Source organism: Tamandua tetradactyla, chromosome 15, assembly GCF_023851605.1.
Source record: "Tamandua tetradactyla isolate mTamTet1 chromosome 15, mTamTet1.pri, whole genome shotgun sequence".
Classification (NCBI taxonomy): domain Eukaryota; kingdom Metazoa; phylum Chordata; class Mammalia; order Pilosa; family Myrmecophagidae; genus Tamandua; species Tamandua tetradactyla.
This window is the reverse complement of record NC_135341.1, coordinates 14,258,208-14,280,980: the sequence shown is the minus strand read 5'-3', so window position 1 is coordinate 14,280,980 and position 22,773 is coordinate 14,258,208. Positions and strand designations below refer to the sequence as shown.

The 22,773-nt window shown below is 37.1% G+C and overlaps 1 protein-coding gene across 4 annotated transcripts in view; it reads left to right on the top strand.

Moving 5' to 3' along the window:
- Positions 1-22,773, top strand: part of MITF (melanocyte inducing transcription factor) — a 264,586-nt gene that overhangs the window by 83,732 nt on the left and 158,081 nt on the right. The window contains exon 1 of one of the 4 annotated variants that reach the window (XM_077128733.1): positions 13,840-17,218. The exons of the other annotated variants lie outside the window; for them this stretch is intronic. The gene's annotated coding sequence lies outside the window, so the exon portion shown is untranslated. Of the gene's footprint in view, positions 1-13,839; positions 17,219-22,773 lie in introns of those variants that run through there. 4 annotated transcript variants of the gene reach the window in all.

The window sequence follows — 22,773 nt, the reverse complement described above, 5'->3', positions numbered from 1 at the left end:
ACTCTGCTTGCAGGACTGGCAGAGAACTTATGGAAAACTCATGATGACTTCCACTGGTGGTAGCTGGAAGAGTTGATACTTGTTCTGAAACTACTCATGTGGCCTTTAGGCATACAGATCTTTCGAAGACTATGTGCAAAATGCCTTCAAAAGTCAATCTGATTAAAAATAATCAATAGGAGTGTATCTTTACTGTTTTATTTCTGAAGCTGTGTCATGTATATGTGGGTGTGTTCTTTGTTTTTTGAATACCTGAAATGTTCATTAATTAAAAAAAACCCTGTTACTCCCTTCAGTGGTTCTAATGTGTGTATATGTGTGTGTATATATGTATATACACTTATATGTATATATAAAATTAAACATGCAAGTTGCCGTATAAGGTGTTTGATAAGTCCCACTTAAAGCTTTAAAAGAGATAGAGCTTTACCATATATTCTTTATATAGATTATCCATCCTCTTTATCATCTATCTATTGTAAATGTATGAACAACTTGGGCTGGAGAGAAGCATGTCAACTTCAGGAAAGCAACTCCTTTCTGAGGAGAGAGACGGGAAGGGAAACAGACAAAAGTAGAAGAAAAGGGTATTTAATGGAATCCATGGTATTTTGTTTCTGAAAAAAAATTTAAGTCAGTTATGCCAAATAACATTTTAAAATATGGGTGATGCTTTCATGAGCATTTGTTATATTTTTCTCTAAACATTTCTGTTTGAAAAATATCTTAAATACAAGTATAATAACAACAATATAATATCATAATATAATGCTAGAGTTGGAGATGGAACTAAAACTTTTGGTTTTGCTGCCTTGGTTCAGGTTATATCAGGCTTTTGTGGGATGTAGCTGTTTATCAGGGATGTGATTACATTATTCTGTATTGTGTCCTACTCAGGGAAAAACCCAGAATATAAGGCTATGCTTAAGAGTTAGGAACACCTCTCTTTATGTATATATGTGTTTTCAGTAGTTACTGTCAGGATAAAACTTAGCTGGTGGTCTACTAAGTTTGAATTTTGGGAATTGGAATGGTAGGAACTTTTTCTTGGGTTTGTCTTTAAGTGTAATCTGCTCTTTTTTAATCTATTCAAAATTTTCAACTCCTGAGATGACTTATCATTGCTGGTAGGACAAAGTCCATTCAATTTATGAACAAACAGCTATGAAGCTCTCCTTTTCTCCCGTTTTGCATCTCCCACTCCAGTCCCCTCTTTCTTTTAGTCATCCGGACGTACTGGACTTTTTATTCTTTTTCTCTTTTCTTTTAAGTTTACTACATACTCCTGTTTTCATTCCAGACTTTTGTGTTTGGAATGAATCAGGACTTCACCGCTAACTTCCTTCCCTCTTCCCTTGGTTTTTCTACCCACTCCTGCTTATCCTTTAAGTCTTTGCTTCAACAGTCCTAGTACTAGAGGTTCCACTACTATATGTGTTCTGTAATTCCTCAATATTAATGCTCGTGTCCTTACTGTTGATACTACCTATCCATCTTTCCAGTCTACATTTTAAGCTCTATGAAGGAGAGACATTTGTGTCCATTTCTTCAGCACCTCAGTAACAGAGGCACTGAATACGTATTTGCTCAGTGCTTATGCAGTGAATGAAGTACATATTGGGGTTTTGACTTACATATTCTCACTAGATATTTAAAACTTAATGGAAAATACTGGATTTAAATAAAAACATTTATGAGTATTTTTCATGAATATTTTTGTAAAATATGCAGAGGATTTGTTGAATCAGAGAAGTGAAGTGTTTACTCACAAGGGAAACAGTGTTGGATTCTGAGAGAGTAGTGGGTTAATTTTCTTCTTTAGATAAATTAATTTAAAATTTGGTAGAACATGCATATGAAAAAAATGTCAGAACTGAAGTGTTTAAAATGAATGCAGGCAGGCACCTGCACACTTTCCCTCAATCCTATCTGATAAATAGGTTAAAATTTTAAGAGATTGACGTTCATGAAGAAATATATATATATATAAGTACATCAGAATAGTATAGTGATTTAGGAAAAGCGGCCATAGTTGTTGAGCCGAGAGTAGGATGAGAACAGAGATTCATGCTAAAGGGATTTTTAAGTCACAATTTTTAAAAATATTTTTATTGTGAAATATATATGCAGAAAAGAGTCACGATTTTTTTTTAAGAAAATGCCACATAAAGGGCACAGAGTCTCCTCCAATGTTAGCTTTGTTTCCTGTAACCCTCTTCTTCAAAGGCCCATCCTAAAAATGGTTCATCCTTTTTTTTCCCCTTTGCCAAAGACAGTATCTCAAAAAATGGTACTAATTTAAGCCCTGCTAAATGTCCAGAAATGCAGCATCTGGGAAAAATGAAGTTCAGAAGTTCAGAATTTGGAACTGCTTAAGCGAGGAGAATCTTCTTGCTGCGGTTGCATGTCTGGTCTCTGGTAACTTCTTTCGGGCAGGCATTGTTCCATTGTAACAGATGGACGTGCGGACGTGCCAAAGTGAAGCCGGAGTGTAAACTTGTCCGAGAAGCTGAAACACTTCTCAGAATATCCTCTTCTCTTGATGATAGCTATGTCACTGCAACTAGAAAGTTCTGTGTTGGAAGGGTGAATTCAAAGAAACATAAAAGAAGTTTTTATCGGTACGTTGTTCAGGACAGCAGTAGCAACTAGCCACGTATGGCTGTTGAGCACTTGAAATGTGGCTGGTCCACATGGAGATGTACTATAAATGTAAATGACACACCAAATTCCATAGATTTAGGATGAAAAAAGGATGCAAAATATTTCGTTAATAATTTTTAATGTGGATTAATGTTAGAATATTATTAAAATAAACCACAAAAATTATTTTCACCAGTTTCATTTTAGTTTTATTTTATTATGGCTACCAGGAAATTTAAAATTACACGTGTGGCTCACATTTTATTTCTGTTGGGCAGCACTGCTTTAGAGAGAATCTTTATACCAAGGCTATACATGGAGCTTTGTCCCAAGTATACTTTGACCTTACTCTTTATTCTGAAATATGTCTGGTCAGATGTGGAATTAAAACCTTAGAATTTCTGAGGTAGTTTCTTAGTAACTTCCAGTTTAAATATAGCAATAAAAATAAGAGTAAGAGCTTTTTTGCATTGTGAAACAAATTTCTAGAAACTAAGAGCCTTGCAAAGCTAAAAATTCATTCTCATTGTTTTGTTTTTAAGCTCTATTTTAAGTTTCTGCCACTTCTGATGGCCTGGTAAAACTTCTTTGAAAACCCAGGGGATGTGATAGAATTGGCACAGGAGAAAATTAATTTGGTTGGGATCCATGAATGGAATGAAGCTAATGTGCAGGGCTTGCAGAGTCCATTGTAATCAATCTTTGTAGAAGTTTTGCTAACATACTGGGCTGCCTAACACCCTGTACTTTGGGCAGCATTACGTCAAGATACTTTCTTTTAGAGCCACTCTCCTCTGCAGTAAGAGGAGAGCTTAAACATAGAAATAGAATATGTTTATAAATATAGGCCATATATACCCACATTCAGTTTATTCTTGTGTTATTTTTTTCTGGAAGAAAAATTAAATGAGATTTTCCACAACTTTTTTTTCATTTAGCCTAGTTGTAGGATATTTTCCCATATTTTGTAGGATAATGTCCCATATTTTCTAGTAACTTTAGCTCAAATATCGTAGCAATGAGGCACTTTCTTGTCAAAATGAATAAAAAATGGGAACTTTTATATTTTGTTTGTCACATGATGCCACATGTTATAAAAAACAATAATAGCAAAATGTTCAGTTTTTTTTTTCCCTTTCAATCATCAAACCTTTAGCTCTTGACTTCTTTACCATTGCTAAAGCCAGAAATTTACAACTGTGGATTGAATGCTCTGTGTAGAAAATGCGTTCAAGAGCATGCACATTAAATGGGTTATAAATAGTATTTGCCCTGACAATGCAGGAATTTTCTCAGCTTTGGAGACATTGAAGGCTTTGTTTAGTGGGTCGTGTCCCCTCCCCCCAAGCTTGAGTCATGAAGCCTGAAAATCTCATGAAGTTGCTGAAACTTAAAATGTAATTGGTGGGATATATGGGTTACAGTGAGAGATGGCAGAAACCTTAAGCTTGGGCTCAAGGTGGTTTCTCTGGTGTAGCCCTGTAACTTACTAACTTTGCATTTTATTGTGTCATTTTATTGAATATATATTATTTATTGTCTGCCTTTTATTGAATATATGTATTTTTTCCTTTAAGAGTGTCAATTTAGACCTAGACTGGGGTTGGGGGACACCCAAGTAACACAGGTGAGTAGCCATCAAGGCTAGTATTAGGGTCCTTGATTCTCCAAATAGAATAGGGAGAGAGTGGTTTTTTGTTTTTTTTAATATTTTGCTCTTATACTGTATTTTAAGTTTATAGCTGATTGTTTAGAATAGGGGTTGGCAAATTAGACCCCATCTGGACTGCCACTACTGGCCCTAAATCTAAGAATTGTTTTTAACATTTTTAAATGGTTGAAACAAAAAATCAACAATGAAAAACCATGTCAAAGGAATCACATGTGGCCCACTAACCCTAAAATATTTTCTTTCTTACCCTTTAGGTAGAAAGTTTGCCAGCCTCTGGTATGGAATGTGCTTGGTGCCAAACAACTTGATAGCAGATATATATAATCACATAAAAAGTTCCTTTCTAATTCTCTATTAGTTTTCATTAGTCCACCCACAAATGTTTCTTGAGTATCTTGTTTCTGATACTATCATAGTTGAAAATTTTAAAAAACACAGATACATCCCTACCTTCTCTGAGTTTACATTCCAATAGGGGAAAAAAAACAAAGACTGGACCAAAGCAAATCAATGAGAAACTGAAAAACGAAGTACTGGGAAGACAAACCTTCTGAGTTTGAGATAGAGAATAACAGAGATTTTGGTGTGTCTCTCCCCCTGTTCTTTCCTCCTGGGACTATGCAATGGAATGGTGACAAAATTATTTCCCATATTTTGAATACACACACAGACACTAACTTCCTTATTTTCTGTTTCATTTCTTTCCCAAAAGCCTTTTTTTTGTCCCAACTGAAACTCATTATTTGAACCCAGGTTTATTGAGTTATTCTGCTTGGTGTTTACATGGTATATCTTTTTCCATCCTTTTTCTTTCAACCTCTAAGCATCCTTACATATAAGGTTTGTCTCTTGTCTGCAGCATATAATTGGGTTTTAAACCTTATTCTTTTATGCCTTTCTTTCCCTATCTTCTGGAAATAGGGATTATGGTTACTTTGTTCATTCTAGGGCATCAGGGTCTTTCTCTAGATCTGATGGTCTTTAAAAAGTCTGCATTTTGTGACACACACTACAGTGAATTTTGACAAACATTTTGCTTGTTTCCTTTGGATCTTTCCTCTTGTTGAGATGGTTTGGGTCACTACCAGGCTATTAATCTGCTCTCCTAAGCTTACTGAGTGGTTGATATGATGACTTTTTGTGTGTGTGTGGTTCAAAATATGCCTTCTAACCTTTGTTTTGGTTAATAGTGTGACCAGAGCTTGAATAAAAGGCCATCACTGACACATTCCAAACGTACACAAGCCTGAAATTATCCTGTTACAAAACAGTTACCACATTCATGTAAATGCTAAGCAAAGGTCAAATATGAGCAACATTATTTATGGCTCAGTGAGAAATTTGATATCGCAAGTCAGTCAGCATTTGTGAAAAGGCTGGTATTATCACTGGCTGTGCCAGGTAAAGGATCATCTAAAAAGTGATCTGGAATGAAATCAGAATACAATAAGGAGAAGACAATTTAGATGTATTCCCGGAAATAAGGGCCCCATGCCTGATTCAGAAGCTGTTCTATTATTCTTGCTGCTACCAAACTTACTTCCACTCTCTTAATCAATTTCATCATCTGTAACCAAAGCAATACTCACAAGAACAAGTTAATATCTGTGACATGCATGCAAGACATTGGATTATTAGAACGCATTGCAATTGCTTGCCTTAGAATCTCTGTAGTTCTCAATTTATTGCATGTCAGCTCCCAATTCACCCTTTATTGCCTGCTCTGTGAAAATGGATCTGGATTCTAAATAGCTTTTCTTTGTCAACTGACATGATGGTAAGTGTTGTCAGGGAGATGGCGCTGGAGAGATAGGGCAGGAAGTTTTCCTTTCTAGATGTGGTGAGGTGTGTGTGCTCACCTGGCTTCTGCAGTGTTTTTCTAGCCCTAGACTCCTTTAGCAACTGCAGCTTCTCTAGTGCCTTCAGCTTCTCCAGCCCCCACAGCTCTTGCAGCATGGGAGACTTTTGGTTCCTGCGCTGCATATGGCTTCTCCAGCACCCAGCTCCTATAGCACATGTGGCTTCTCCGGCCCCAGGCTCCTCCAGAGTGCGAGATTCTCCAGTGCCTGATGCCTGCAGTACATACTGGCCAGCAGCACCTAGAAGCCAGCAGCTCTCCCTGGCATCCCCCCTCAGGCAGTTTTGTAGCAGAGTGCCTCTAGTGAGATACCTTCCTGTGAACATCTTTTTCTACACCCTAGAAGATGAATTTCCAGCAAGTTCTGTACAGACACTACCACTGAGAATTCCCTGCCAGTAAGCCAAGAAGATTTGGATTTCAGCTCTGGAGAGAAATTTTCTTCGTTGGGCCCTCGATCTCTGCCCTAGAGTAGTAGCTGCTCCTTATATTTGCCATTCATGTATTAGGATTCTCTTTTACCTCTTACTCCCTAATCTCTTGTTATAATTGATAATTCCTTATATTAAACTTTACCTGTTCTAATTACTATATGGTTTCTCTCTCCTGGTTGGATCCTGATTAATACAGGGTTCCATCAATAGAATTGTATTCTGTACTTGTGTTGTAAGAAACACATGGGTAAAAAGAGATCTGATGGATTTGTACAAAGGAGCATGGCATTAGACATACATGCTAAAGTACTTCTGTGCTTTCTTATCATTGGAAAAACAAAGATTAGGGGCTTTGGAAATATGCAGGTATCTGTAATAGGGGAGGAGGGTTATTGTTCTGATTCTCATAGAGTAGGAAATCCACAGAAGATTCTGACTCACAAATAGAGCATGCTGCTTTGCCTGGGAGTTTCAGGATATATGAACAAGACTGCTGATGGGACCCTGTTGTTGAATGGTAATTCAGTTTTCTGGGGCTTGTCTGCAGAGCTGTAATATCTAATGGATGATCAAAGTTGATTAATGTACATGTCAAGTGTTTCCTTCTTCTCTTTTATCATATGATAGGGTTCAAGCAGTCACTCTTGTTCCTCTTTTCTGTGTGAATCTGCAACAGTTTGATGTGGACAAGAATAAGACTCAGAAAAGAGAGGAAACCAGAGTGGGGTGCCTGGAGGATTATCTGGTGTAATCCCTTCATTTTTGAGATGGGGAAACTGACCTTAGTTGAGGTTAAGTACCTTACTCAAGTGTACGCATTTAGTAAGAGAACAAAAGAATACACAGAAACAAGCCTTCTGAGTCCTAGCTTGTTGTTTTGCTCCCAGCCTATTAGCTTTTTAATCTCCAATGATTAATTTTCTTACATTTGTACTTAAAATTTACAAAGTTTGGGAAAATATAGTATGTGTTTAATTAAGGAATATTTAAGTCTTACATTAAAAGGATTGATCAGAAAATGCCGTGAGTAGGTACATCACTCTTTTTTTTGCCTGTGTGCTCTATGGGGGTCACATTTCATTGTTTTTCCACGTGAGTATCTCATTATTGCATCACCCTTTGTTAGGTTGTTTTGCTTGTTTGCTTGTTTGGGAAGTGCATGGACCGGGAATCAATCCCTCATCTTCCACATGGCAGGCGAGGATTCTACCCTTGCGTCCCTGGTACATCACTTTTTAAATTTGAAAAACAGTCTTTTGAGGTGTAGTATATGTATAGAACTGTACATATTGTAAGCGTTCAGCTTAGTGGAATTTCTACAAGCTGAACCCTTGTTACCAAGCAGCTAGATCACAAAATCAAACCTTGTCTGTACCCGAAGAATCTCCCTGCCTCTGCCCTTAACGGTTCCTTCTGACAGTAGCTACCACCCTGATTTATAAGTGTTGATTAATTTTGCCTGCTTTGCACATATATAAATGGAATCAGTCATCCCATAGATATTCCCCTGGTTTCTTTTGATTATGATTTTGGGAGAGTCATCCGTGTTGCTCTGGGTAGTTGTCGTTCTTTCATTTTCATTATTGTTCATTGTGTGAATCCAGTGGTCTTTATTTATCCCTTCTATTGATGGATATTTTAGGAGCGTTTCAGTTTGGGCACTTACAAGTACTGCAGCTATCAGTACCTGCCATTTTTATTATTATTTAAATTTAATTATTTTTTAAAAAACTTTTTGTATGAAGACAGCAATGTGTGAGGTTAAAGGCACAAGCTTGGAGTTGAATAGATAACATATGAGCTGTGTGTGAACTTGGGCTTACTATTTATGAATTTGAGTCTGTCTCCTCATTTGTAAATGGGCATGCTAATATCAGTCTTGCAGGGTTTTGGAAAAAAAATGAGTAGAATGATGGATGTTAAGATCTTCACAGGGCTTGACACTTAGATGCTTAAAGAATGGGGGTTACTATTATTTTTTTAATTAAAATTTTATAAATTGTAGCAGAGCGTCAGCCATTTGTATCCAGTTACTTGTACAGTTTTTCTTTTTATTTTGAAAGCTTGCACATACTCTAAGGAATAATGTTTCAATCTTCTTCATCTTTCCCTTCCCTATCTGCCTACCACATTTATTACCTGCCTTATGTATTCCAGGTACAAGTGCAGGGATTGAGTTAGAGACTTTTTAACAGTCTTCATTCATTCCTGAGTTAATTCATTCCTTCTCAATTTTTGTCATATAGACCCACCATCGTATTATATGCTTATTGTTTTTTCTTTACTTTGTCTTTCACCTGCTTACTTTGCTTTATTTTGGCTTTGCTCTAAGTGCAGTGTCCTTGAAATAAGGTATTTGTAGCAATGTATTTTTTGAAGAGTTCTTTGTTTACCATCAGAAGCATCTCACATACTCCCAGTGATATACATATCAGTATTTGGGAAATACTGGACTCAGCCAGGACCCTGATTATTGAAGCTCCTATGGATAGAGGTGGACAGTTGAGCACACAGCCTCACACCTTGTAATTTTGTTGGTGTCCTTCCTTTTTGCCACTGACTTTAATTCAGACCCTCCTCACCTCATGCAACCTCTGAAAGCTAATACTGCTGCCCTTCAGCCTCTCACCAGTAGAGTACATGCTACCTGAGGTTGACAGGATATTCGGCAGTACCACTGCTGCCACTTGTTTCCATTGGAAGATTTTAAGAAAACACCCTTTACCATCAAATCTTCAATAATCACTGTTGTGTGGGCTTTTCTCCTAAGAGCAGGGATACACAGTGAGGTAGGCCATTGTATCAGTCAGTTGAGGCTAAATTTTGCTGCCTTCAAAAAGGACTCCAAAAGCTTGGCTTACAAAAATTTCAGATTGGCAGTGGCTCTTTTCTGCTATTCCTTTTGAAACCAAGGCTCAAGGAGCAGCACCTATTTAGAACATGTCCTGATCAAAAGGGAAAGGGAAATGGTTGAACCATGCAACAGCTCTTATAACTTCTGCTAGAAGTGGCAAGTGTCATTTGGATCCACATTTCATTGGCCAAAGCAATGGCCAAGCCTGATATTCATGGGGAGGGAAATATAACCTTCCAGGGGAAGCAGTCTGTATGTAGGAAGGGACTTGGCAGGGAGGGACAACACAATTATGTTTTAAACATTTTCATTGAATCAGTGGGTATGATCTCTGAGACATAATTCCCAATTCGTTTTCCTTGTTGGTTTTATTCAACAATTTCATTCATTTTTTTAAAGTTTCCTGTCAGTTTATTGCCAAACCAGCAAGCAGGCAAGACACAAGATTTGCAGAAGCCCAAGACTAAAAGTCGCTGGCCCAACCACACTGATGACTTCTTGTTTCTCAAAAAATTATGCCTAACCATTACTGGCCTTGGCAGGCTGAAAAAGAAATAGCAGCTTCATTCTTTAATCCAGTAAATATTTACTCCTGCTGTCAGATGATATTCTAGAAGTTCTGTAAAGTTTCAAGGTGACAGTCTTGAATTCTGTTCTCTAGAAAATTCATGTTACAAATATATCAAGAATATCCTCTCCTTTATGCATAGTTGGTCCAGAGCTGGGATTACTTGCATGGGTGCTAGCTAAAATGCAGCTCAGGTTCAGCCTCAGATGTGCTTTCCTCTGGAATGTGTTTTGTTGGGCTTTGAGGAAAATCATTAACTCACCCTGATTTAAGAAACCACTGTGAATAACTAGAGATTACAGGATTATGTTTATGTGGTTTCGAAGATAGGATTTAAAAATGAAGGTTAGTTTGAGAAGAATGTCTGGCCTCCCTCATTAATCTGGAGCTATTTTAATGGAGAAAAAAGGACAATCTGTTTTCTTTTTTGAAGAGTCATATATCAGTTTTATTTGTAAATTATATTTAATCAAATTTTATCTAGGTTGTATAGAATAATTTTCAACTAGATAATGTTAACTAACCTAGAATAAGTAATGAAAACTACTTTGACCCAAATATACATAATTGTAATGGCTTTTTTTTTACTTTACTGTACTAGTTTATGTAATAAATGTGTTACTATAAAGCCAAAGATATATAAATGTATAAAGACTACAATTTGCAAATGAATTACTATAAAATAACCATGGTATTTTGATACATAAAATGACCTGGTAATAATTATTCTACCAAATTTGAGTGTATTAAAAGTGGACAGTATGACCATAATTTTTATGTTTGTTGTTGGCAGGATTTAAAGTGAGATATGACCATGTATTCCTGTATTTTAGGAATTTAATTTTTTGAGTATCATGGATGTTCTAATTCTATTCCTTGATGGTTTAAATAAGTATCTGGGAGAAATTTAATAGGAAGCATAACTTTATTTTCTTGTTATGAGCTAGAGAGCAAAAGCACTAGCATCTGAAGTGAATGTTGGAATCTCAAGCACAACATGTGTGCATGTGTGTGCATGTATAATGTGTTGTGTGTGTGTGTTATGATTTAAGAGTCAAGCACTGAAAGTGTGGCCTACGGACTTGGCTGGTTTGTGAACTGTTTGTTTTGTTGCTGGAATGCAGTGAGATAAGAACAGAAATTAACAGTGTTCAGAAACTCTTACAGCAATCTGAGAGAGTAATTATAGGTCTGTTGAATCTAATAATAAAAATTGGGGCTTGCATATTTGTGCATCTGTTTTTTTCATTTCATTTTTCTAAAACTCTTTTTTATTATAAGTTTACAAAAGCATCAGTCTGTGCTAAATTTGAAATGACCCACAATGAAACAAAACAAAAACCAAACTGGTGCCAAAGGTGATCTGAGAGCACTGGGGACACCTGCCTTACTGTGACACACATGTGAATTTTAATATTCTGTAGGCTAGATATATGTCATGAAGTACTATAGCTCATCTAACATGGAGTTTTTTAAGTCCCTAGTTAAACCATGACCCCTAACTTTTCCAGTGCCACTGTCCTGTCATTTATTGTGACATTTAGATCCTTTTATTTCCAGGCATGATTTGCAAGCAAGTTACTTTCTGTTCTTTCATTCATTCAACTATGATATATTGAGCATATTCTGAGTGCCAGATACTGTTGCAAGCACTGGGAATAGAATAGTAACAAACAGTCCCTGCTCTCTTTTAGTTTTCATTGAAATATGTAACTCTGTTTGTATAGGCACATGTCCACACACACACACACACACACACACAAACACATAGGCATACAAGCACACATACGTGAGCTGCAAGGGGGTAGATTGGTTCTAGGTGTCATCTATTTCCTATCTGGCCACTAACTTATGCTTTTCCTCTCCCCTGTGGATGTTAAAATCATGATGTGGCTTTGTGCCTGAACACTGTGGCTGAAAAATTGAGAGTAATGCCTTGTCCCCAGGTGACATTTGTAGGTGGCTTCTCTTAAGGCCACTGATGCTTGAGGATGACCTCCCCAGATTGGTGAGGGCAGTGGAACAAGAGAAGCCTCAGAGACTGGCTGGATCCTTGGTGCTTGTTGCCCTTTAGGGATGCCATAAAATTGGAGTTAGATCCAGCTTGTTTCTGTGGCTCAGCAGGAGGGTTCGTGATCTTCTGCCTACTGATGTTCTGAACCTGAGAATGTGGGACAAAGTGTGTGTGTATGTTAACCCTTGAAGTTAGGGGCAAAGTTGTGTGGTATGTGTGCATACTCTTCTGCAGTCAGGGTCCATGCACGTTCATCAAATTCTCTGAAGTGGTTCAAAACCTCTTCTCCCCCCAAAGCTGAAGAATTTGTAGTATACAGTTGCCTTTAGCAGTTTGTTCCGGATACTTACCTGATTTATCTTGCCTGTTTTGCCGCTTCTCTTTTCTGCTTGGCTAGATTGTCCTCTGCACTATTCTGCCAGTGTGCCAGGCACAATCCCACCTGACTGTTGTCTGCCTGGAATGCTCAACCTCCAGCCATCCCAGAGCTCATTTCCTAATCTCCCTTTTCCTCCTTTTTCTGCCTTTGTTTACATGTCACCTTCTTGGCCCTATCCTGACCACTGTATTTGGAATTGTATCCTTTTCCTGACCTCATCTTAGCCCTCTTGATCCTGGCTCTGCTCTATTTTTACCCTTAGCACTTACTAGTCTAACATATTATGCAGCTTAGTTATTTATTGAGTTTATTGCCCGTGGTCCCCTCCCTGCTAATGCTCCATAAAATTGGGGATTTTTTTTCTCCTTTGTTTACTGTTGTATTGCCAGCACATCCAACAGTGACTGGCACATATGGGCTGTGGGATCCAACTCTTCCTTTCAAGGTGTGCAAATAGAGCTTACATTTGACCAGTTTGTTTCAAATTCCATACACCATTCCATGTGTATCCCATGTCGTTGGTTATGGTTTCATGATTTTCAGGTCTGTTTTTGCCATAAATTTGCTTTCAGTGCATCTTTTCATTTTCATTTAAATTTCAAATATTCTTGTGGGGCATTTTCGTGTTTTTTCTTATTGATTTCTCTACCTATGTAGTCTAACTTTACCTCAGACCCTCAAAAGGTTTGTGGATAAGACCTTAGGCAAATTAGCTGACCTCTTCCCCTTAGTTTCCTTGTCTGTAAAATGGGAATAATGATAAATAACCTCGTAGAGTTGTTGTGAGGGGGAAATCAGATGATGCATGCAAAATGGTTAGAACAGTGCCCAGCATAAATATTAGTTGCAGGGATGCTGATGAAGACATAAGTGTCTTATGACACAGCATAATAACCTTATGGCACGTGGCAGGCACAAAGTCAGTGGTGGCTACTGCAATTATTATGACCCCATCTCCATTATTTCCATGACTACTGATACAGTCCCAGACACTAATCAGAGAATAGAGCATTAACAGAAAATTCTAGAGAAGGTGAAGGCTCTCGTCTTCCTTCTTGGGAATAAACATTTTATCTCCTTATCATACCAAGGGAGACCTTTCCAGTTTGAAATTCATTCTTATTACATGCTGTGATATTGGTTGTCATCATCATTGTAAAACTTAATCTTTTCACCAATATTCTATCTGAATAGATAGTAGTAGCTTGCCTGGGTCCTTGGAAAGTATTTTCATGTGTGTATTTCACAACAACCATGGTTTTTGGCAAAGGTTTCTCTTCCTGGAGGGCATTTCAAGGAGCTGCCTTGTAAATCTATGTCTAAGTTTTTTGCTTGCTTTTTTTTCTTTCATGACCAGGTTAATACAATACCCCAGATTAGAATTTTACAACTAAATAAAAGAAGTTTATATATATATAAACATATACATATATGTATGTATGTATGTATGTATGTATATGAAGAGAGAGAGAGAGAGAGAGAGAAGACTGTTTGAGCAACAAGATGATGATGACATTATGTAAGCTTTGGAAAGATTAATCTGGAAGCTGTGTGCATATTTGGCAGAGGGGGTGTGGCAAAGCCAGAAGAGAATGTTATGATGTGGAAATAGGCAAAAACCAGAGCTGGAACGGTTTCAGTTGAAGTAGAAGCAAGCAGGTGGTACTCAGGTTGTCTTGTATGTCCAGCTTTCCTAGATAACTGCCAAAGATTCTCCCAATTTCTATTTCACCGTGTAATATGGGAGGGCTTCTTGCCAACACTTGATTATGTGGTGTTCTGGTTACTATTGCTGCAGAACAAAGTGTACTAAAATGTAGAGACTGAAAACAGTAACTATCATTTGATTATTTCTCATAGTTTCTGTGGGTCAGGTGTTCTGAAAGTGTTGGGCTGGGCACTTCTGGCTTGGGATTCTCATAAGAGTGTAGATAGGTGATGGATATAAGATTTTTCTAAAAAAGGAAGTCTTTGATGTTGTTTACCATTCTTATCCCCAGGACAGGGCTGACGACTAAGGTGAGGCAAGAGAGATGCCTGGGGTGCAAAATGAGGAAGATTCTCAATGTTGCATAAGGCCTAGCCCCCTACCATGGAATAAAGTAAACATTTATTGAGCATCTATTGGGTGCCAGGCAAGAGGCTCTATTTTTATATGAGGTGATTTATTTGTGTTCTGTGTGATTTTTCCTTCAGGGTTAACTTCCTATATTGGTGTTTTTTTTAACTGCCCTATATTTAAATATGTTTTTCTTCTTTTTTTCCGTCTTATTACCCACTACATTACATTCATGACTCAGTTCTCTATTTACACTATGTATGTAGTTTGTCTGTTTAGTGCCTGACCTCCTGCTTTTCCCCAACCCCAAGCACTAAACCGAAGGTCCATGAGAACAAGGATTGTGTCTCTTTCATGTACCACTGCATGTGCAATAGTAAAATATAGGAGATCCAACTGAGTCTGAATTTCAGATAAGAACAAATAATATTTTAGTATAAGTATGTCCTAAATATGGCACTTTTAAAGTATAAGTATGTCTCAAATGCTTATACTGAAATATTATTTGTGGTTTATCTGAAAATCAAGTTTAACTGGAAGTCCGGTAATTTTATTTGCTAAACTGGCAATCCTAGCACCAGGCAGTTAGGACAGTGTGTAGTACATAGTAGGAATTCAATAAAGGTTTAAATGAATGAGTAAGTGTATAAGTGAAAGAGCTAGTTTCTTTATCACAATTTTGCTGAGTGGATATGGTTATCCCTTTCTTGCAGATATGGAAACTCATGTTCAAGTAATCTAATAAGCTTGTTCATGGACCCACAGCTGGTTAGTGCAGGGAAAGGATGAGTCAGATTTTGAAAGCTGTTCTCTTTGGCTTTCAGTTCTTTCTGTTCTTTTCACTACATCTTGCTTCCTCACCTTATTAAAAGAAATTTCCTTCTTGTAGCAGTCAAGTGTCTTCGTTTTATTAACAGAGAAATAAATTCTGTCTAGTTTAAGTAGAAAGGGAGTTTATTAAAGGATTGTTGGGAGCTTAGGATCCCTGGGAGGCCGGAGAACCAGACCTGGGGCTGAGCAGCCAGAAGTCACACCCCTAACACTTGTAGAACTGATCCAGTGGAGACACTGCTGGTGCCGCCACTGGGCATGCATATGCCAGCTGATTGCACCAGTACAGAGCTCTAACCATGTAGCCAGAACCCCTGGCCCCAAGGCCTTCCTCATTAGCTGCCGCCTTGTTTGCCTACATGCAGTTTTGCATATTCTGGCCTGGCCATATCTGACCAACAGACCCAAGGGAACATTTCTTCATTCTAGCTGCAAGAGAGTCTGGAGAAGTGAGCATTTGACTAAAATGAAAAACTGTCTCAACCTCCTCCTATCATCATCAGATGGTAAATTCTCTAAACACGAGAAATGCATTAAATGGTATATTGGGTAGCATAAAATATGTGTCTATCTAACTCAGCCTTTGAAATTTGGTAGCATAGTGCCTTCAAATTTTTAAAAACAGGTGTTACTTCTACCTCATATGAAGGCAGGGATTGTATTTGTAATTAACCTCTATGGTGCTGAGCAGGGGCCTTTATCTCTAGGAGGCCCTCAATATGTGATTGAATAAAGGCTCAATTGTCTGTATGATGGGATTTTACAGGTCCCTTTAATTTTATCAACTTTTACGCATATGTTTTCAAAATTTTCTATCATGAACATTTGTAATAAAAATAAAGTTTTCAAAACTTGGTAAGTAACTGGGAGAAAAACTATAGTCTGAAACCCCTTATCTACAATACTGAAATCCAAAAGTCTCTGAATGCTGAAGCATTTTTTTTATACTTCATTTGACAGAAATACCTGACCTAAAATGACACGAGGCTATTTATAGTCTTTATTATCTTTCTTAGTTAAATATTCATATGTTTCCTTGCAGAAATATTAATATACTTGATTACAAGCTGTTGCCCTGATCTCACTGGGGATATTTTACTGCGTATGTGCTCTGTTACCTTTATAAAATTTGGAAAGTTCTGATGTTCAAGATCCATCTGTCACCAAGGGTTTTTTGAAGCAAGCATATGTGCATGTGTGTATGTGTGTATGCAGATATATGCCTAATATATACATAGAAAGTTCTGGAAGGATGCAGTCAAAATTTAGCAGCAGTTACCTCTAAGAGAAGTGATCGAATGGGTAGACAATGAGAGATGAGTGTAAGCTTTGTATTTTTCAGTATTTCTAATAGTTATTATAATAAAACAATTGTCTTTTTCAATGAGAAAGGAAAGAATAGAGAATAGATGGAGGTGTTTGTTTATTTAAGAAAACAGTGTAATATTAATTTTCAAAAATGGTTTGCGAAACAGTCTACATCTTTACGTATTAGTTCAACATTACTGACTGCTGACGAGAACCTGGAAGAACTCAACATACACAGCAGACAGGCTATACTGCATTTTGGACGCTGTGTGCATGCTCTAGTGGCAGGGAATTTACATCAGAAAAAACTCTAACTTCACTTAAAAAAATAAATAAAAGCACGTCAAAATATGTTGAGTAAATGAAACTACCGTTATTAGTGATGGGTTTGGCATGTTTTACGAAGTCTGAATGATTACTCATCCACTTTACATTTGCAGAAGTTCTTTAACAAAAGCCAGATGCATATGTAGTAGTTGGGGTTAGTAGGTGGATGGAGGATTAAAGCCAGTGAGCTTTTGGAGCAGTGGTTTGTAGATTTTTTTTGGCTTGTCAACCTGCTACTTTTCTGAGTCAGCTAATAGGATGCCTTCACAGGGTAAGTCTGATTTTGCTTTTTTTGGGTTTAAAATAAGTGGTAAAGGAAATGCAACTACTTGAGCTTAGATTCTGTAAATCCATAGTGCTTGTCTCTGCATTTCTTCCGTGAGAAAGACATTTGTCATCTACCAGCGTATTCTGGTGTTCTCCTATTGATTTTTATGGCTTTGCCTGACCTCCCCATAATTTTTAAAGTTGAATGTCCAAGTTTGCAAAGGTCATATGTAAGTTCTGTGGCTGGTCTATGGAAAACAATATGATTGAACCATAGCCTTTTGTGACCCTTTCTATTAAAGAAGAGGTTTAGTAAATTAGCATAGCATGCTTAATGTGCTTGTTTATGACCTTAAAAAATGGCTTATATTTTACTGAATGGCCGTTACTAATGCTTTTTGACATGTAATAATAGTTTCAAAGTGCACTTTTTTTTTTGAACTGAAACGGTATTATGTATCAGTCAATATTAAGTTCTTTGTTTTTTTAAAGAGACTCAGAAGAACACCTGATGTTAGAATTAGTCCCTGCATTCTGACCCTCTGGGTCAAAAAGAGTAAGAATTTGCCAAGCCCTTACAAATGAGCTTTGTAGTAACTGATGATGAAATTATAAAAACACTGTCTTTCCCACTGGATGCTAAATGCCACTTTTCATTAGCTATAGTATAGGCAGTAAAATCATGTGTTTTTTTTTTTTTTTCAAGTTTAACCATAGCCGTTTTTAAAAGACAGTTTTCATTTTGTGGCTACACTTTTTTCTTCCTGTGTCTAGCACAGTCAAGGACTGTATCTTGTATCTCTTTAGGACACTGATGAATAATGGAGTTCTTAGAAGCTCTCTAAGCAGAAGAGGGGACAGAGGGGACTGGGCCTAAGATTTTGGAATGGCTAGATTGCATCCTCTGTCAGCCAAGTGCTGGATCGAGCTGCCTTTTCCTTCTTTCAGCTCTCAGTCAGACTGAAGGAGGTCACCGTGAAGGGCTGGGGCATGTCTGTGACCCATAGCTTTCCGAGTGATTGTGACATCTCTGTGTGGGCTCAGAAGGGAACTTGCCTTGAAATTTCCATTCATTAATGTTCAGTACCCATGAATGATAAAATTGATCTATTTTTAATTTAGTCCTACTTCAAAAATTAACAGCACTGAATTGTATATATGAATGTGTTAAAAGGAGAAATTTTAGGTTGTATATATGTTACTAGAATAAAATTAAAAAAAAACTCATGAAATAATATACAACACAAACAGGGAACTGTGGACTGAAGTTAATAGTAGAATTACAAAAATATGTGTTTATCAATTGTAATAAATATACCATACCCATGCTAGGTGTTAATAATAGAGTGCAGGCAGGCCACGGTGGCTCAGCAGGCAAGGACGCTTGCCTGCCATGCCAGAGGACCTGGGTTCAATTCCCGGTGCCTGCCCATGTAAAAAAAAAATAATAATAAATAATAGAGGAACCCTGTATTTTTTGCGCAGTTGTTTTGTAACCTACAACTTCTCTAATAATATATATTTTTTGTATGCTGTGTGGCGGGGGTCACATTTCATTCTTTTTCCATGTGAATATCCCATTATTGCAGCACCATTTTGTTGAACTTTTGTTTGTTATTTTCTCCCTTTGTTTGCTTGTTTGTTTGCTTTTGGGGAAGTGCATGGGCCAGGAATTGAACCCGGGTTTCCCTCATGGCAGGTGAGAATTCTACCCCTGAACTATGCTTCTACCCTCTTCTAATAATAATTTTTTAAATGTCTGATATATAAAAATTAGTAAGGAATTTCAGTGATTGTTTTCAAATGAAAGTAGTTCATTTAAAGTCATGAAAAGTCACATTAGGATTTTCAACAATAAAAAGAACTCCTGTCCTTAGTGCCGTGTGTCTCACACAGAGATATTTTTACTCCCTGGCGTCTGAAGCCGTGCCCTAGGAGCTCCATGAAGTGGAAGTGTAAATGTGGCTTATCTTTCTGGAGCATCTCTATTTCTTGAATATGTGGGGTAGGGGTGCAGTAGTATCAGTAATGCAACTGGTAAGTAATATAGGAACTTTTCATGCCAGTGTAATCAAGGATGTGTTTTGGAGTAGAATGTGAATAAACTGTGGGGCTGTAAAGAGATGTCTCACTCACTGAGGGTGAATACAGACCAGGCTTCTATACTACACTTCAACAAGTAGTTTCAGAACAGATTGCAGAATTTGTTATGGGTTACCATTCCACTATTTCAGATTTTTCCTTCTAGCTTCTCTAAAACATATCCAACCTCTTTTGATTTTGCTCTTTTGCCTTCATTTCTTAGCGTTTCTAAGCATCTCATCAAAGGATGACAGGAGATGAAACCCTTAAGAGAGCTTTTTATAAGCACTTAGTTGCTTGTTGCCGATTAGGAAATTTAATTTAAACAGATACATGACTAACTTTTCACATTTTGTAGGAGAGAAAATTTAACACTCGGCTTAAATGTATATATTCTTCCATGTAATTTCTAAACTCTTAAATCCATGTTCACAATAATAAAATCTTGAAATAATTCTGCTGGGAAAAAAGGAGAGAAAATTAGTAGGCAGACTTCATGACACTTTAATGTGTGTATTTACTACTTTAAAATATCCAAATGCAGCTTTGCTTTGTGTAGTTAATTTTGGTGGTACAATATTTGAAAAGGTGACAGATAGAAGGGCAGAATGCAATTCTTTAAGCTGTAATTTGCAGGAGGCTAATGATACAAGTCTATTTTCTTTTCTGAATGTGCTATTTATATAATTTATATTTTTAACAAATCTTAGAACAAGAATGAAAATAGTAATTAATCTTAAGGACATGAAATGTTGCAGCTATGCCAAATTTGGAAACTTTAAGAAATTCTTGAAGTCGTTAGGCATGGTCTACTGAAGATTCTAATTTGTATGTCACAAAGCATAGTGCTGAGTGGGCATATATGCATGCTCAATTAATGTTAAATGGTTGAATCAGTATGGCTATACTTTTGTTTTTTCTTCAGAAAAGTAAGCAGATTTAACGTAAAAGTGGCAGATCAATTTTTTAATAGTTTTTAAAATATTTTTATTGAGAAATCTTCACATCAATACAGTTCATACATGGTGTACTATCAGTAGCTCACAATATCGTCACATAGTTGTGTGTTCATTACCATGATCATTTTTAGAACATTTACTTCACTCCAGAAAAAGAAATAAAAAGAAAAAAACTCATGCATCCCATAGTCTTTACCCCTCCTTCTCATTGACCATCAGTATTTCAGTCTACCCAGTTTTTTACCCATTTCCCCCCCACTCTTATTTATTTGTTTTGTCCTTATTTTTTTACTCTTCTGTCCATGCCCTGGATAAAAGGAGCATCAGACACAAGGTTTTCACAGTCACGCAGTCACACTGTAAACGCTGTATCATTATACAGTTGTCTTCAAGAATCAAGGCTACTGGAACACAGCTCAGCAGTCTGTGATGCTTCCCTCCAACTGCTCCAATACACCATAAACTAAAAAAGAATATCTATATAATGCTTAGGGATAACCTCAAGGATAACTTCTCAGCTCTGTTTGAAGTCTCTCAGCCACTGAGACTTTATTTTGTCTCATTTCTCTCCTCCCCCTTTTGGACAAGAAGGCTTTCTCAGTCCCATGATGCCAGGTCCTGGCTCCTCTCCAGGAGTCAGTTCCCACATTGCCAAGGAGATTTACACCCCTAGGAGTCATGTCCCATGTAAGTTCCCCTGCCAAATTAGATTACAGAGAGGGGCCTCATCTGAGCAACTAAAGTGGTTCTCCAGTGGTGACTCTTAGACATAATTATAAATAGGCTTAGTATCTTCTTTTCAGGAGTAAGTTTCATAGGGCGAACCCCAAGATCGAGGGCTCAGTCTATTGATTTGGTTGTCCCCACTGCTTGCGAGAATATCATAAATTCTCTAAATGGGGAAGTTGAGTATTTCCTCCTTTCTCCCCATTCCCCCATAATGGGGGATAATGATAAAGAATAATAAAGAACAAATATTTATTTATTCACTGCCCGTATCACTCTTGGATTTATTGGGGCAGCCCACTAACCTGTACAAACCCATAAGATCTCACGCCCTAATCAAGATTCCATGTAAAATTATGGTGTTTGACTGAACTGACCATATAAGTTAAATTAGGTAATGCGCTACCCAAAATATGAATTTCGCACCAAATAACACTGCTTTCTTTGGCTTCACACAGAAAGTTAAGTTTTAAAATATGGACCATATCATCTTTTACCCTGTATTCTGATTTACCTTCATCCTGTCCAGATCAGCTTCATTCATACCTGTAGTCAAAGTCTGATCACTTTTTCAACTTTTTAAACAGTTCTTGAATGGGGTAATGCTGACTTTCATAGTATCAGAGCTCTACCTCTGAGTCTCGGGTGTCATATTAATATCTGAAGTTTCTGGAAATGACCAGATTATATTTAAACAGCTCAGTATCTCAGAATTTAGAAATAACAGTTACAACTCCTGAATATATGTGATTGCTGCTGTAAGAGCTTACAATCTAGGACTCTTTATAATAGGCCTCTACCTGATAATCTATGCTCTCAACTTCAATTCTCCGAGTTTGTACATTATAGTTAGTCCGTATGAGTGAGGCATGCTGATATTTTTCTTTTTGTTTCTGTGATTTCATTCAACATACAATCCTTAAGGTTCATTCACCTAGTTACATGCCTTACAACTTCATTCCTTCTTGCGGTGGCTCAGTAGTCTATTGTATGTTAACACTATAGTTACCCCTTTCTTCCTTCAGTCTTTGTACCCTTAGTCCACCTCCATCTATTACAAACTGTGAATACTGCTGGCAGGTCAGTTTTAAACCCAAGTTAAAAGAAATAGGTCAAGTTAAATAGTGTATGTGGTGGAAATAGCAGTGTTATATGTACAAAGAAAAAAGGCCAAAAGGAAAAACATCAAAATGTTTACATGTTGAGATGATGAATGATTTTTATTTTTACCTTTACAAATGTTTGTTTTCCTTTAATTTTTCACAATGAACAAATACATTCTTTGGAGCATAGTACTTTCATGACACTGATTAGGCATATATTAGGCATATAAGTATATGATACTTAGGTCTTAGATGTTGAGTTAATTAATTTACAGTAAAAATATAATGTGAACAGTGCTTCTGGAGTTGGACAACAGAGTAACTCTGGGTAGAGTTTACTCTCTAATGAAATTTGGTTTTCAAATAATATTTATATAGAATCCCAGTACAGTTACTTCTGCTATACGTGTTTCTAAAGAGCACCATGGTATTCAAAATTGCCCAGGGAACACCACAGGGTATATAGGAAAATGGAATTAGGAGCACATGACTCTAAATTTTGTCAGTGACATATTAAAAAAATAAAATACAGGGACTTCATTAAAACAATGGACAGTTTTACAGTTGTGAAATGGTTAACAGATACATAAATGTGATGATAAATATGGCACTTTACTTTGGAGAAGACCTTGAGTTTGCTTGTGGAAGTGAGGGTCAGAAGGGATGCAGCCTATGAGCTTATTGTCAAG